The 4,779-nt window shown below is 32.5% G+C and overlaps 1 pseudogene; it reads left to right on the forward strand.

Annotated features, from left to right (window-relative positions):
* Positions 1 to 2,525: 2,525 nt before the first annotated feature.
* On the forward strand, positions 2,526 to 3,451 carry LOC129883487 (trihelix transcription factor ASR3-like; annotated as a pseudogene).
* The last annotated feature ends 1,328 nt before the right edge of the window (positions 3,452 to 4,779 follow it).

Raw genomic sequence — 4,779 nt, forward strand, 5'->3', positions numbered from 1 at the left:
CGTTGCTCCACATTCTTCTCCACGTGGCTAGTTGATTTGTTGAAAGCTACATAGTTGGTGAGCTCCCATGTTTCGGGAGAAATATCCCATTTCTCTTCTCTAGCTTATGATATGTATAGACTTTTTGTAACCTTTTTGGTACTGACACTTATTTGAGGGTGATCTAGGGACATGTCTTAGCCCCTGCCTAGTCTAAATATCTTGAGGTATTGTTGGACAAATAGACGACTCTTGATGATATTGATGACTCCTATTCTATGTTGTTTCACTTAGTCCCATTACCCCTTTTATTTCCATTTATTATTGAATGTCATCACCTATGAAAAGCTAACTGAATGCTAAGAGGCTTGGATGAGGTACCTTTAAGTGTCTCATTCATTATGTCACGTCTAGGTCCTAGGCTTCGGTTGTGACATTAGAATTCATTCGGAATCCTATGCGTGCAAATCAAATATGTTACCCCACCAAGTTCGACGTTTTAGACTCAATGGCGCAGTCAAAATTTCTGTACGAGATCATTTTGAAAAAAAGTGGGTCCAACACACAAATGTCATTTTTAGCCAAATTCCACAACTATTCTTACAGTTAGATTGTATGCCTCGGGAAGAGCAAGAAGGGTCATCCTAGACAAAAGGAGAAATTATAAAACTAACCGCACTGATGGAATTTCGTCTGAGCGCATTTTCCTAGAATATTGACTAAAGTCAAACTTAGGCCAAATTTCAAAGGCTAAAATACTTAATGGCCCCAAACTCACACCAAAAGCCTCGATACTCATGTCGGCCATGCTACAAGACTTATTTAATAATTTTAGAGCTGATGGAGGTGCCATAATTTTGTTGTGAGGTCGTTTATCTTATGTTAGTATCGAAGCCAGCTTTTCAAGTTTCAAAAGCTTCAAAATACAGAAATGGGCCTAAAACCATAAGGAATGACCATGCGACCTTACAGTCAGTGTCAGCAAGTCATAAATGACTTGGGATTTGTATATGGATGCTCTAAGCGAAAAAAAATGAATGTGTTAAATAAAAAATAACATGGAGGGCCATTACACTTACACATCAGGTTGGGTTTTGGGATGTGTTCCATTATGACCTCTATTTTTAGTTCGTGATAGAAAACTCCCCCAAAAGCCCCTATTTTACAATATATTTTTAACCATGGACAATTCAAACTAACTCTTTCATGCGAAGTTTGATTCTAGGAGTTCTACTCACCCACATTTGATTCTGGAAAGACCGTTAGACTCTTTATTGTCTTGGCTATTCAAACCATTAATCCATACTTAGAATTATCCAAAAGTTTATCTGGCCTAATATTTTCACCATTGTTCTATCCATACTGACTAGAATGAGTTGCTATAGTGGTGAATTTTGATTGGTCGATGATGCCTACCAATATACGTTGTTTCTACTGATAGTACTTTTGCTATGCCACTTGGCATAGTCTTATAGTAGGATTATGTGATGTTTCATAGATGAAGACGAAGATGATCTCCGACAGCTTCTACTCTTCTTTCGTTATGGTGGGAGTTGTGTCTTATTTCTTTTATAAGTTTTACTCTTTAGAAGCTCTTGTACTTTTTTAGACTAGTTTCTTGGGGAGGAATCAATGTATTTTCTTTACAAAGGTATTTTGATTTGACAAATTTTGAGTATTTCAATATAAAAATTGGTGGTTTGGTTTAATTTTTATTAATTTTTGCATGGGTTGATTTAAACTGGGTGAAAGAGTTCTCATATCTAGGTGTTAGAATAGGTACTTGCATGGCCCGGTGGATTGGGTTTAGTATGTGTCATCATGACTTGAGATTTCAGGTAATGACATACGAGAGAAAGTTTATTCATTATAAGAAAAGCATTCAATAAGATTATGAATTAACTATAGATTATTTTACTATTTTTTTAAATGAAAATATATATTTTACTGTGATGCGATCTCTTTTATGGTAACTAAGTAAAATTCAAATCATTTAGTGATCCATATCTAAGTTTATCCGATCCTTTCAAGCTAATGTCTATCTATATAAATCAGAGAAGAAAAAAGAAGAAAAATGTCGGCTTTTAGGTTAAGCTAGTTGTTGTTGTGTATTTCTTTTCTTATGAGTTGACTCTTATTTGTAGGGAAAAAATCATATGTTGTGAATTTTTGAATAGTTTGAATTAGAAGATTTAGTAGTAACTAATTAGGAATGAAACTAAACGAGCATGAATTATTTACCAAATTAGATGCAATCACTTTGCAATATATGTAGTTTATGGATCAGCCATCATAATGCCAATTTTTTTTAGTCAAAATATTTCTTATTAGGAAAATAATTTATTTTGATTTAAAATTTAATAGTATCCACGAAAAGATGTTTTAAAAATAATAGCAAATGTGTTTTCCTACACACAAGAATATTACAAACAAGAATTATAAATACCCAAAGGCTTAGAACATTGGATGAATATCACTATTACCATTTAAAAAATTTGCCTCTTGTTCCAAAACTGGCCTTTGTACTTAAAACTCCATTAACTCACATGGCTTCAGAAAGTAAAAAAGAAAAGCGTGAAGAATTGATCCTAATTCCATCTACGTACTGTGATGATCACCAACAATTGATCAATGGCGCCGATCATGCCAACAAAGTGTTGAGGCTCCCTCGTTAAGCCAGAGAAGAAATTTTCATTCTCATACAGGAGAAAAAAGTGATCAAAAACTGGATCCATCGATTTCAAATCGGAGGTTCAGCAGAGGTTCAATTGAAGTGAGATTTTGTTTCTTCCTACTGTAAAAGATAAGGAGTGAATCGTGGACCGATTCAATGCCAAAAGAAGTGGAGTTTTTGGCTGAAAATTTTAAGAAGATTAAAGAGTGGGAGCCTTAGATAAAAGAAGAAACAGAGTCCTTTTGGATGATGAGGAATGATTTAAAGAGAGAGAGAAAATTACCTGACTTTTTTGATAGACAAGTGTTTGATATTCTTGATCGTGAAAATGGCAATGAAGAAGGGTTGGTTTTTGCTTTCGGATTAGAAGTTTTGTTTGATAGTGGAAGAAGTGTTGTTGTAGGGGATGATGGGTTGTTTTCAGATTCACCAACAACGAATCAGGCTTCTATTCCTATGCTAATTTCAAAGAACCAACCTCAACCACTGTCTCAAGTTTCCCTTACACAAGCAGGTACAAGACAACCTACCACTCGAGGACGTAATGTAGGGAGAGGTATGGAAGGAAGAAAAAGAAAGTGAAACGACTCATAGACAAATGATGAAAAAGCAAGAAATGTCCAGCATCATTTAGTGAGAGCACTGGAGAGGAATGGCAAAAAGGTGAACTCCCAACTTGATGCTCAGAATATGCATTTTGAACAGAACAGGGAGCAAAGAAAGGACCGTGTTGATAACTTAGTAGGTGTGGTTAACAAGCTTACAAATGCCTTGGAAAGAATTGCAGATAAGTTATAGAGCCTAGTTCAAATAAATACAATGCAAAACATATTATCTTCATACACAAGGCTCAAGTTCAACGGTGATTGGTTAATTAGTAGTTGGAGATAACATGTTCTTTTAAGCTTTCAAAGTCTTAGTCTTTGCACAACACAACACAGCAGGAGTACATAAGAAATAGTAATAAATACAGAATTTGGAGGGGCTGGCGTATTTTTGCTTTTTCTTTATTCTTGGTTCTACACAAGTATCTCGTTGTTTTGTAACAATTGTCAAGTCAATCAGGTAGGCTTCTCTATTTATCTAACTACTTGAGATTGCTTGATCGATTTGCAAACACGTTGTATACAAATCCTAATATCTCGATTCTAATTGTCATTGTATTAGCAGGAATTCCTTTAATCTATGGCATCTAATATCAAAGGTTTTTGTTATTATTTGTTTTTTCAAAAATGTGTTTTCTTACTCATTTAAGTTATCAATAAAGTTTTAAAAAAATTAAATATTTTAATTTGTGGAAGAAATCATATTTAGTATAAATTTTATTATGTTTTTAAATATATCAAAACTAAATCTTGCTTTAATTTTTTTTTGTTCATGTGCAAAACTCACCAACATGTTACTTGAATCACATTGAATATTTTTCTAAGGGAAAAGAATCTTAAATAATTTCACAAAACACTAATCAGAATATTACATAGTGGGGAAAGAAAAGAGGAAAAATTATTCATTTTAAGAAAAGTACTCAAGAAGATCAAGAATTAACAGCAGATTGTCTTATTATTATTTTTTTATAAAATGAAAATATACATTTTACTCTGATGGGATCTCTTTCCATTATGGTAAAAGAATTATATTTAAATCATTTTTAGATACATATCTATGTTTATCCAATACTTTCAAGATAACATTTATCTATTTAAATTATACTGGAAGAAGCAAGAACTAATTCATTGAGTTTGTGTCATATATTATAATTTTGTCGAGGTAAGTTTAATCATTAAAATGTCACTATTTCAACATAGTTCATAAAGTTTTCATAGCCGAATCAATACATAGTGATAATTAATCAAGTTTCACTATCAAGAATAGAAAAGCTTCGATTTTTAGCTTAAAATAGTTCATTCACCAGTTTTCATGTTCATTATCATATAGTCTTCACCTTATAAATACTATAAAAAAAAAAACTAAATTAGTATAGAAAAGAAAATGGAAGAACAAATAACAACCACATATAAAATTTGATTGTCTCATACTATTAATTTTATGAGTTAAATTTAGTGTCCAAAGAAGTTCACAATTTAAACCTATAGTTGAATCTTTTATCTTTTCATATACACTCTACA

Source organism: Solanum dulcamara, chromosome 3, assembly GCF_947179165.1.
Source record: "Solanum dulcamara chromosome 3, daSolDulc1.2, whole genome shotgun sequence".
In the NCBI taxonomy this organism is placed as follows: Eukaryota; Viridiplantae; Streptophyta; class Magnoliopsida; order Solanales; family Solanaceae; genus Solanum; species Solanum dulcamara.